Here is a 12,645-nt window from a genome sequence, read left to right as displayed (position 1 = left end):
ACAAAATCAACCCCAAACAATTAAGAAAATGGCAGGCAATAGGAACATATATATCAATAATTACTTTAAATGTAAATGGATTAAATGCTTCAACCAAAAGACACAGACTGGCTAAATGGATACAAAACCAAGACCCATATATATATGCTGTCTACAAGAAGCCCACTTTAGAGCTAAAGACACAGATAGACTGAAAGTGAGAGGATGGAAAATTATATTCCATGCAAATGGGAAGCAAAAGAAAGCTTTAGTAGCAATGCTCATATCAGACAAAGTAGACCTTAAATTAAAGAAGATTGCAAGAGATAAGGAAGGACACTACATAATGATCCAGGGATCAATCCAAGAGGAAGACATAACAATTATAAATATCTATGCACCCAACATAGGAGCACCTCAATACATAAGATAAACACTAATAAACATAAAAGGAGAAATTGACAGTAACACAGTAATAGTAGGAGACTTTAACACCCCACTCACACAAATGGGCAAATCATCAAAACAGAAAATTAATAAGGAAACACAAGTCTTGAATGATGCATTAGATGAGATGGATCTCATTGATATCTCCAGGACATTCCATCCAAATGCAGAAGAATACACTTTCTTCTCAAGTGCACATGGGACATTCTCCATGAGAGACCACATCATAGGTCACAAATCAAACCTCAGTAAATTTAAGAAAATTGAAATTGTATCAAGCATCTTTTCCAACCACAATGCTATGAGACTAGATATCAATTACAGGGGGGAAAAAGTGTAAGAAACACAAACACATGGAGATTAAACAACACGTTTCTAAATAACCAACGGGTTACTGAAGAAATCAAAAGGGAAATTAAAAAAATTTCTACCAACAAATGACGGTGAAAAGCTGACAATTCAATACCTATGGTTTGTAGCAAAAGCAGTCCTCAGATGGAAGTTTATAGCAATATAAATCTTCAAAAAATGGACATAGAAGGAACCTACCTGAATATAGTAAAGGCCATATATGATAAAACCTACAGCAAACATTATTCTCATTGGTGAAAAACTGAAAGCATTCACCCTAAGATCAAGAACAATACAAAGGTGCCCACTTACCCCACTATTATTCAACATTGTTCTGGAAGTCCTAGATATAGCAATCAGAAAAGAAAAATAAAAGTAATCCAGATCAGAAAAGAAGTAAAGCTCTCACTGCTTGCAGGTGACATGACACTGTGCATTGAAAACCCAAAAGATAGTATCAGAAAATGACTAGAGCTAATCAGTGAATTTAGCAACGTTGCAGGATATGAAATCAAGACACAGAAATCACTTGCATTTCTATATACTAACAATGAAAAATCAGAAAGAGAAATAAGGAATCAATCCCATTCACCATTGCAACAAAAATAATTAAATATCTAGGAATAAACTTACCTAAAGAGATAAAAGAGCTATATGCAGAAAATGCTAAGAACTAATGAATGAAATCAAAGATGAACTAAACAGACGGAGAGATATTCCATGTTCCTGGGTAGGAAGAATCAATATTGTGAAAATGACTACCCTACCAAATGCAATCTAAAGATTCAATGTGATCCCTATGAAATTAACAATGGCATTTTTCATTGAACAAGAGAAAAAAAAAATCACAATTCATATGGAAACACAAAAGACCTCAAATAGCCAACACAGTCTTGAGAAAGAAAAATGGAGCTGGAGGAATCAACCTTCCTGACTTCAGATTATACTACAAGATACAGTCATCAAGACAGTACAGTACTGGCACAAAAACAGAAATATAGACCCATAGAACAAGATTGAAAGCACAGAAATAAACCTATGCACCTATGGGTACCTTATTTTTGACAAAGGAAGCACGAATATATAATGGGGCAAAGACAGTCTCTGCAATATGTGGTGCTGGGAAAATTGGACATGTACATGTAAAACAATGAAATTAGAACACTTCCTAACACTATACACAAAGATAAACTCAAAATGGATTAAAAATCTAAATGTAAGATCAGAAATTAGAAAACTCTTAGAGGAAAACATAGGCAGAACACTCGACAATATAAATCAAGGCAAGATCCTTTATGACCCACCTCCTACAGTAATGGAAATAAAAACAAAAGTAAACAAGTGGGACCTGATTAAACTTAAGAGGTTTTGCATAGGAAAGGAAACTATAAACATGGTGAAAAAACTACCCTCAAAATGGGAGAAAATAATAGCAAATGAAACAACTGACAAAGGATTAATTTCCAAAATATACAAGCAGCTTATACAACTCAATGCCAGAAAGACAAATGACCCAATCAAAAAGTGGGGAAAAGACCTAAACAGATATTTTTCCAAAGAAGACATACAGATGGCTAGCAAGCACATGAAAAGATGCCCAACATCACTCACTATTAGAGAAATGCAAATCAAAGCTACAATGAGATATCACCTTCCTCCCATCAGAATGGCCATCATCAAAAAGTCTACAAACAACAAATGCTGAAGAGGGTGTGGCAAAAAGGGAATGCTCTTGCACTGTTGGTGGGAATGTAAATGCCCATGGAAGACTGTATGGAGATTCCTTTAAAAAGTAGGAATAAAACCACCATATGAACCAGAAATCCCACACCTATGCATGTACCTTGAGGAAACCAGGGTTGAAAAAGACACATGTATCCCATTGTTCCTTGAAGCACTATTTACAATAGCTAGAACATGGAAGCAACCTAGATGTCCATTGACAGATGAATGGATAAAGAAGTTGTGGTACATATATACAATGGAATTGTTCTGATGAGGTTCAGTTCAGTTCTGTCACTCAGTCGTGTCCAACTTGAGGTGGATGAACCTAAAACCTATTATATAGAGGAAAGTGAGTTAGAAAGAGAAAGTTAAATATCATATTCTAACACACATATATGGAATCTAGAAAAATGGTACTGAATTATTTATTTACAGGGCAGCAATGCAGAAACAGACATAGAGAACAGATTTATGGACATGGGGAAAGGGCAGGAAAGGGTGAGATATATGGAAAGAGTAACATGGAAACTTACATGATCATATGTAAAAAACACCCAATGGGAATTTGCTGTATGGCTCAGGAAACTCAAACAGGGGCTCTGTATCAACCTAGAAGGGTGGGGTGGGGAAGGAAGATAGGAGGGACATTCAAAAGGGAGGGTGTATATGTATTCCTATCACTGATTCATGTTGAGGTTTGACAGAAAACGAGTTCTGTAAATCAATTATCCTTCAATTCAAAATAAATTAAAATAAAATTTAAAAAATTTGTTGTCTCTTTTCAGTTTTAGGGGGAAATTTCAAGCAAAGTCTTCATGTATTATTTGAAAGTACTCTTCAATGTTTGATTTAAGTTGATGTACTTAAAATTACACTTGAAAATTTCCATAATTAATTTAAAATTAGTTAAAATTAATAATGCCAATATTTTCCTTAGTTCATATAGTCTTGTATCTTCTCTTCAACAATGCCAATGATAAAAAAATAATAAAAATTTTTAAAGGATTTAGTTATTCAATAAATTAAAAATATGTTCAAAGAGAAAATGACTTTAAAAAATGCCACAGCAATTAATCACTATTCTTTTTAAAATATGTGAGGGTGGACTTCGCTGGTGATTCAGTGGTTAAGACTCTGCACTTCCACTGCAAGGGGCACTATCACTGATCTCCAAACTCCCTTCATGCAGACAAAAAGAAAAAAAGAAAGTGAGACAATAACTTGAAAAGGCAGCAGGTAAACTTATTTTCTTCAAGAGAGCCTAAAAGTCTGAAGATCTTTTTCAGAAAGTTTTCCTGTGTTTATTCTTTTAAAACTCATTAGTGCTGTGCTTCATATTTACACAATTTGCAATAAGAAAAGACCTATATATGTCAAATATATGTATATATGTCATATATATATGTCAAATATATAACTTATCTAAGAAGCTCACAATATTCCAAATGATTTTTTTATGTGGTCTATTGTAAGGGGCTTATTTTGAGGACTGAAATCAAAATAGACCTTCTCCCTCTAGGATGGAAAAATAGCTACTGGAATTTTTTATAATTAGCAGAGGGTCTTAACACTTTTGTTGTTGTTCATTCACTCAGTTGTGTCCAATTCTTTGTAACTCCATGAACTGTAGCTCGCCAAGCATCCCTGACCTTCACCATCTCATGTTCAGTTGTCAGTTCAGTCACTCACTTGTGTCCAACTCTCTGCATACCCCATGAACCACAGCATGTCAGGCCTCCCTGTCCATCACCAACTCCCAGAGTCCACCCAAACCCATGTCCATCGAGTCGATGATGACATCCAACCATCTCATCCTCTGTCGTCCCCTTGTCTTCCTGCCCTCAATCTTTCTCAGCATCAGGGTCTTTTCAAATGAGTCAGATCTCCACATCAGGTGGCCAAAGTATTGGAGTTTCACTTCAACATCAGTCCTTCCAATGAACACCCAGGATTGATCTCCTTTAGGATGGACTGATTGGATCTCCTTGTAGTCCAAGGGACTCTCAAGAGTCTTCTCCAACACCACAGTTCAAAAGCATCAGTTCTTCAGAGCTCAGCTTTCTTTATAGTCCAACTCTCACATCCATACATGACCACTGGAAAACCATAGCCTTGACTAGACAGACCTTTGTTGGCAAAGTAATGTCTATGCTTTTTAATATGCTATCTATGTTGGTCATAACTTTCCTTACAAGGGGTAAGAGTCTTTTAATTTCATGGCTGCAATCACCATCTGTTGACTCTGGAGCCCAGAAAAATAAAGTCAGCCACTATTTCCACTGTTTCCCCATCTATTTGCCATTAAGTGATGGGGCCAGATGCCATGATCTTGTTTTCTGAATGTTGAGCTTTAAGCCAACATTTTCACTCTCATCTTTCACTTTCGTCAAGAGGCTCTTTAGTTCTTCTTCACTCTCTTCCACAGGGGTGGTGTCATCTGCATATCTGAGGTTATTGATATTTCTCCCGGCAATCTTGATTCCAGCTTGTGCTTCTTCCAGACCAGCGTTTCTCATGATGTACTCTGCATATAAGTTAAATAAGCAGGGTGACAATATCCAGCCTTGATGTACTCCTTTTCCTATTTGGAACCAGTCTGTTGTTCCATGTCCAGTTCTAACTGTTGCTTCCTGACCTGCATACAGGTTTCTCAAGAGGCAGGTCAGGTGGTCTGGTATGCCCATCTCTTTCCGAATTTTCTACAGTTTATTGTGATCCACACAGTCAGTGTCTTTGGCATAGTCAATAAAGCAGAAATAGATGTTTTCCTGGAACTCTCTTGCTTTTTCAATGATCCAGCAGATGTTGGCAATTTGATCTCTGGTTCCTCTGCCTTTTCTAAAACTAGCTTGAACATCTGGAAGTTCACAGTTCACGTATTGTTGAAGCCTGGCTTGGAGAATTTTAAGCATTACTTGACTAGCGTGTGAGATGAGTGCAACTGTGCGGTAGTTTGCGCATTCTTTGGCATTGCCTTTCTTTGGGATTGGAATGAAAACTGACCTTTTCCAGTCCTGTGGCCACTGCTGAGTTTTTCAGATTTGCTGGCATATGGAATGCAGCACTTTCACAGCATCATCTTTTAGGATTTGAAATAGCTCAACTGAAATTCCATCACTTCCACTAGCTTTGTTCATAGTGATGCTTCCTAAGGCCCACATGACTTCACATTTTAGGATGTCTGGCTCTAGGTGAATGATCACACCATCGTGATTATCTGGGTCATGAAGATCTTTTTTGTACAGTTCTTCCATGTATTCTTGCCACCTCTTCTTAATATCTTCTGCTTCTGTTAGGTCCATACCATTTCTGTCCTTTATTGAGCCCATCTTTGCATGGAACTTGCTCAAGCTCTTGTCCACTGAGTTGGTGATGCCATACAACTGTCTTGTTCTCTGTCACCCCCTTTATCTTCTGCCTTTAATCTTTTCCAGCAGCAGGGTCTTTTCTAATGAATCAGTTCTACACATAAGGTGGCCAAAGTATTGTAGTTTCGGCTTCAGCAACAGTCATTCCAGTGAGTATTCAGGATTAGTTTCCTTTAGGATTGACTGGTTTGATCACTTTGCAGTCCAAGGGAATCTCAAGTCTTCTCCAACACCACATTTCAAAAGCATCAATTTTTTGGCACTCAGACCTTGTGGTCCATCTCTCACATTCATACATGACTACTGGAAAAACCATAGTTTTGACTGTTTGAACCTTTGCTGGCAAAGTAATGTCTCTGCTTTTTAATATGCTGTCTAGGCTTGTCATAGTTTTTCTTCCAAAGAGCAAGTGTCTTTTAATTTCATGGTGGCAGTCACTATCGGCAGTGATTTTGGAGCCCAAAAAAATAAAGTATGTTACTGTTTCCCTTATTTTCCCATCTTTTTGACGTGAAGTGATGGGACTAGATGTCATTATCTTAGTTTCTTGAATGTTGAGTTTTAAGCCAGCTTAGCATTCTCCTCTTTCACTTTCTTTTTTTTTTTCTCTTTCACTTTCATAAAGAGGCTCTTTAATTTCTCTTTGCTTTCTGACATAAGGGTGGCATAATCTGCATATCTGAGGTTATTGATATTTCTCCTGGCAATCTCCTGTGTTTCATCCAGCCTGGCTTTTCAGATGATGTACTCTCCATAGAAGTTAAATAAGCAAGGTGACAATACACAGCCTTGACATACTCCTTTTCCAATCTTGAAAGTTTCTGTTCTTCCATATCTGTTTCTAACTTTTGCTTCTTGACCTGCATACAGGTAGCTCAAGAAGCAGGTCTGATTTTCATATAACTTTAAGAATTTTCCACAGTTTGTTGTGTCAAAGGCTTTGGCACACATTCAAAGTCTTTGGCATTATCAATAAAGTAAAAGTAGATGTTTTTCTGAGATTATCTTGCTTTTTCTATGATCTGACTGATATTTGCAATTTGATATCTAGTTCCTCTGTCTTTTCTAAATCCAGCTTCAACATTTGGAAGTTCACTGTTCACGTACTGTTGAAGCCTGGCTTGGAGAATTTTGACAATTACTTTGATAACATGTGAGATGAGTACAGTTATGTGGTAGTTTGAACATGCTTTGGCATTGTCTTTCTTTGGGATTGGAATGAAAACTGACCTTTTCCAGTACTGCAGCCACTGCTGAGTTTTTCAGATTTGCTGGCATACTGAGTGCAGCACTTTCACAGCATCATCTTTTAGGATTTGAAATAGCTCAATTGGAATTCCATCACCTCCACTAGCTTTGTTCATAGTGATGCTTCCTAAGGCCCACTTGACTTCACATTGCAGGATGATTGACTCTAGGTGAATGGTTACAACACTGTGGTTATCTTAGATCTGAGGTCATGAGATCTTTTTTGTATAGTTCTTCTGTGTCTTCTTGACACCTCTTCTTAATATCTTCTGCTTCTGTTAGGTCCATACCATTTCTGTCCTTTATTGTGCCCATCTTTGCATGAAATGTTCCCTTGGCATCTCTAAGTTTCTTGAGGAGTCTTTCCTTTCAGAAGAAGTCTTCTCTAGTCTTTCCCATTTTCTTTTTTCCTCTATCTCTTAGCATTGATCACCGAGGAAGGCTTTTTCATCTCTCTTTGCTATTCTTTGGAACTCTGTGTTCAAATGGGTATATCTTTCCTTTTCTCCTTTGCCTTTAGCTTCTCTTCTTTTCTCAGTTCTTTGTAAGGCCTCATCTTAAAACCTTTTTGCCTTTTTTTTTTTTTTTCTTTTTTTTGTGGACAGCCTTGATCACTGCCTCGTGTACAATGTCACAAACCTCCATTCATAGTTCTTGATGCATTCTGTCTTTCAGATTTAATCCTTGAATCTATTTTTCATTTCCACTGTATAAGGGATTTGATTAAGTCATACCTGATTGGTCTAGTGGTTTTCCCCACTTTCTTCAATTGAAGTCTGAATTTGGCAATAAGGAGTTCATGATCTGAGCCACAGTCAGCTCCCAGTATTGTTTTTGCTGACTGTATAGAGCTTCTCCATCTTTGGCTGCAAATAGCACAATCAATCTGATTTCGGCATTGACCATCTGGTGACGTCCATGTGTGGAGTCTCCTCTCGTGCTGTTGGAAGAGGGTGTTTGCTATGACCTGTGCGTTCTCTTGGCAGAACTCTGTTAGCCGAATTAGACTGGTTCAGTTTAAATCAAGGGCTGTTGTTTCTTTCATAGAAACCTAAATTATTAGGGAATTGATGTTGGAAGAACTTTATTTGATACTGAGGGCTCCTTAGAAAATATCTGATAAACAGAAAAACTATGGAATATATATCACAAAAGAGATGAGTCTAATTCATATTAATGTCAGTGAAATTCACTGTCCTTATTGGTACCACTCAATTTATAATTGTAAAAATAATTCTTATTATTTATTAGTAGACATATGTAGGATCTTTAAACCTATTACATCAATTTTTAACCAAATGACTGATTTTCCCATATTATACAGACATAGTATTTATTGAAAATATCTTTAAATTAAATATAATTCTGATAATCAGAGATAAAATGGTAAACATTTTAATTCTTTGAGAGAAAATATATTGGTTTATATAGACCTTATCTACTATTATGTTTCTCTTCTTTGTTATTTTAAGGAAGACTTTATCAAAACTTCTACAAAGCTTTATCTTTTTTGTTTATAAATATTTATCATTTTATCTTAGTAAGACAAAGAATTTGATTTTTTAAGTAAATGAAATGAGAAAGTTAAAACTTCAATCAAACCCAACTAACAGACAAAAATCCTTGTAAAATAATTTACTCGTAATTTTCTCTCATGAAACCTATTAGAAAAGAAGGTGGCATAGCCAATAGACTTTTTCCTTTGTTACAATTTTAACTGAGAATGACTATATATGTATATTTGATATGTATAATATTTTTAATGTATTAAATAATATATTAATATACAGTGTTGGTAATATATTAAGTGTATACTTAACGGGCATGTAAATTTTTTTCTTCAAAGATAAGCTGCTATAATTTTTTTTTAAGTCTCAGAGGTTTGCTGCTACATTATGAAATAAGCAGATCAACCAGTGATATTCCAACTGTAATTTACTCAAGAAGTGGCATCAAAGCCAAATATTTTTTGAAAGCTTTCATTTGAAAAGGTGTAAGTCTGTTTCTGAGTCTTTAACTACTCTTTCCCATTATGTTAAAACAGATACAAAGTTAGAATTTGTACTTTAAAAACAGATTTGTATTCATTATTTTCCCCTGAAATTATGTTTAGAATTACGTTAAAAAATAACTATACTTGTTTCTTAAGTAAGAGTTAAGCCACTTTTTGTTTTTAAAGCAAGTGCAATGCTGTTTCACTGTATCGGGTATGAAGTAGTTAATGAACCTTGGTAAGAATTTATTCATAGCCTCTGGGAATATTGATGACTTTCTACTATAAAGAAAGAAATGTCACGACTGTATCAGCAGACATTCAGGAAAATACATGCTGTGTGTTTTTCGGTTGACCTTTGTGTTCTTCAGTGCCAGTCCTGGACAGCATTTGTAAAGCTCTTGTAAGGAAATGGTAGTAGCTGAATGGGTGAATCAATAACGTGTTGGATCTATACACAGTCCTAGAGCTAAAATGATCCACTCTGTTGATCCTTTCATTCTCAGCTTGAGTCCACACTGGGTTAAAATAGGGCTAAACAGGAAAGCATCGACCTCTACAAGTACACAACATTTTTACAAGTGCTTTCTCTACTTCCACTCCAATGCAAAATGATAGCTATAGCCCTTGACAACCCTAGAGTATTCAAGATGTCAGAGAATATAGATTCATTCTAAGAAGGTATGGGGGCGTCCCTGGTAGCTCAGTCAGTCAAAACTGCCTGTAGTGCAGGAGACCCAGGTTCAGTCCCTGGGTCAGGAAGATCCCCAGGAGAATGAAATGGCAACCCACTCCAGTATTCTTGCCTGGAGAACCCCATGGACAGAGGAGCCTGGTGGGCTACAGTCCATGGGGTCACAAGAGTCGGACATAACTTAGCGACTAAACCACCAAACCACTACTGAAGAAGGTATAAAGGAATTGACCTCTAACCAAATTGAATCAAATAATTCTCATATTTGTCAGGATTGTGAATCTGCCAATTCCTCTGAACTTACTAAGAAAGTCTATTAGAATGGAAAATCTGATTTAATCTGAAAATTGTATTTAGACTTTTGTTGGTAAAACTACATGATATAAATAATTTTGAAGCTAATGTGATAATATTAAAAATTACTTTAAAATTCTGTGGATGATGTCCTTATATATAAAACAAACATGAAGTATTATATTATTGGCAAACAGACTTTTGCAACTCCTTGAAAATCTTGCTATGGGTCAGTTCTACTGATTGCATCATGTTTTACTTTAGAGCCATGATGGTTGATAACCAGGCTGGTTGAGTGACCAGAGCAGGAAATATGGGTAATGTGTATCCATATTTAGCACAACCTTCGGATGCTGACTTCTGTTTGTCAGGGAAACATCCAGTCTCAGATAAAGAGGAATAAATAATAAGTTGTTCATACTAGTGTCCTTTCCTCTGATCTGTTGTAGGACTCCCTATTGACCAGTGTCCCCAGAACCCAGAAGGGGCAGAGATCTTTTTTTTCCTGTGTGATGAGCCAGTCTGTCCAGGTCAGAGACAGAGAACAGGTGGCTGAGGTTGGAGGACAAGTCTGGTGGGGAGGGAGATCTCCAGCATGTTGTGTTCTTTTCTTTCTCCTTTAAGATTTTGCCATGAGTTTAATTTGAAAGCTTAAGTTTAAAAACACTTTATTGAATGTCACTATTATTCTGGTCACTATTATCTTTTCTATTTATAACAATCTTTTTAGATACAGAGGGAACAAACATGTTTTCTTTTAGAAAATCAGACCAACCTCTATTTTCCTGTCACTCTTTTTTTTTTTTCATTTATTTTTATTAGTTGGAGGCTAATTACTTTACAATATTGTAGTGGGTTTTGTCATACATTGACATGAATCAGCCATGGAGTTACATGTACCAGCCCAGGTTGGATGCATGAGACAAGTGCTCGGGCCTGGTGCACTGGGAAGACCCAGAGGAATCAGGTGGAGAGGGAGGTGGGAGGGGAGATCAGGATGGGGAATACATGTAACTCCTGTCACTCTTATTAAGACAAAAACATTATGATGTTGAATGATGTCAACCAAGTAGAGAATGGAGTCATATGGTGGAGTTTATCACCATCATTCTGATAAGAGTGGCCTTCACAACTAATTTAGTTTATGTTGTGTTTAAATGTAATACTAATGGGAGAAAATGTTTTTTCCATATTCTGGAATATACCCTTTGTGATATCTACAAGTGTTTCCCCCTCCCCCACCAAAACATCACACAGAAAAAAATCAAATGCTGAATACATAGGCAAAAGGAAATTGTTTTTGACCCTTGTAGGTGACTGGCTTGCTTTCTGAATATGATGTTTTATTACCCATATCATTGTCCTAGCTTGAAAATATTTATAAGTCATCATAAAATTAACTCTTTCTCTACCAATATTCAATCTGCAACATGTACGTTATTGACTTCCAGTAGAAGACCTTGTCCTGGTTGGCTATTTTATGTATCTTATTTTAAAAACTACTTCTTTTTAATTGGCTTGACATTTCTCTCACTTTAATTTTCCGTATTGTTCACAATTTCATATCATGAAAAAATTCAAGTTCAGAGAATATTCAGTTTTCATTGTATCCTTCACAATAGTTTCCAGCCAACCATATTTTCATGTTTAACTGTTTCAGACAACAAACTTAATGTATATGTGTATTTATACTGGGAATAAAACAGAAAAGCTCATTTATAAGTATTGTCTTGATATAGGAAACTAATTATGCCTCTTAGCATCCTTAAGACAGTGGATACAAGACAAAGGAAAGGATGAAAATGGCTACCGCATCATAACCAGCAAAATGACACAGGCCCTTGTTGAGCAAGAGGCATGTTATCTATACATATGAGACTTCTCTTGAAAGTATCAAGAGGAGAAATGACACCTGAGAGAAGAGTATAAGAGGCAAAAGGAGGAGGGTGGGTCTGTGTGTTTCCCTTTCCTGCCCATTTCTCACTGGTCAAGGGGCGTTCTGTGCAAGGATGTGTCCTGCTTTTCTGACTGTGTCATCCCTTCACTTGGCAACCACCCAGGAGGCTATAGCCCAGCTCAACAGGGTGGCATCCTGTCAAAGCAAGAAAAGGCAGGCAGGTGAGGAACTCAGTGATTTAACCCGCTACCCAGGTAGGTGAGGTTGTCAAAGGAAATGTGTTTAGAAAGAGGGTGTCAAGGACAAGAATCTGAGAAGGCTGTGTGCACTGGAAAAATACATTAACTTCATGGCTTGAACTTGATAATGACTTAGAATGAGGAAACATTCAAGACTATGAAATATCTAATATTTAATGGTAATCATACTAGAATAACATCTGTGCTTGTTTCTCCCACTGAATTGTAAATGTCTGTACAAACATTTTTTCTCATTTAATGTTACAATTCATGAATGCCAAGACTATATAATTAGTGGACACAGATATATGTATGCATTTATGTACCTATTTTCATTGCCAAAATATTTCAAATAGTAGAGTTCTAAAAGTGTCTTGGATCATGTATAAATGTATAATTTCTAAAGGTGG

This window comes from Cervus elaphus, chromosome 7, assembly GCF_910594005.1.
Source record: "Cervus elaphus chromosome 7, mCerEla1.1, whole genome shotgun sequence".
Taxonomy (NCBI): domain Eukaryota; kingdom Metazoa; phylum Chordata; class Mammalia; order Artiodactyla; family Cervidae; genus Cervus; species Cervus elaphus.
Note: the sequence above shows the minus strand (reverse complement) of the source record.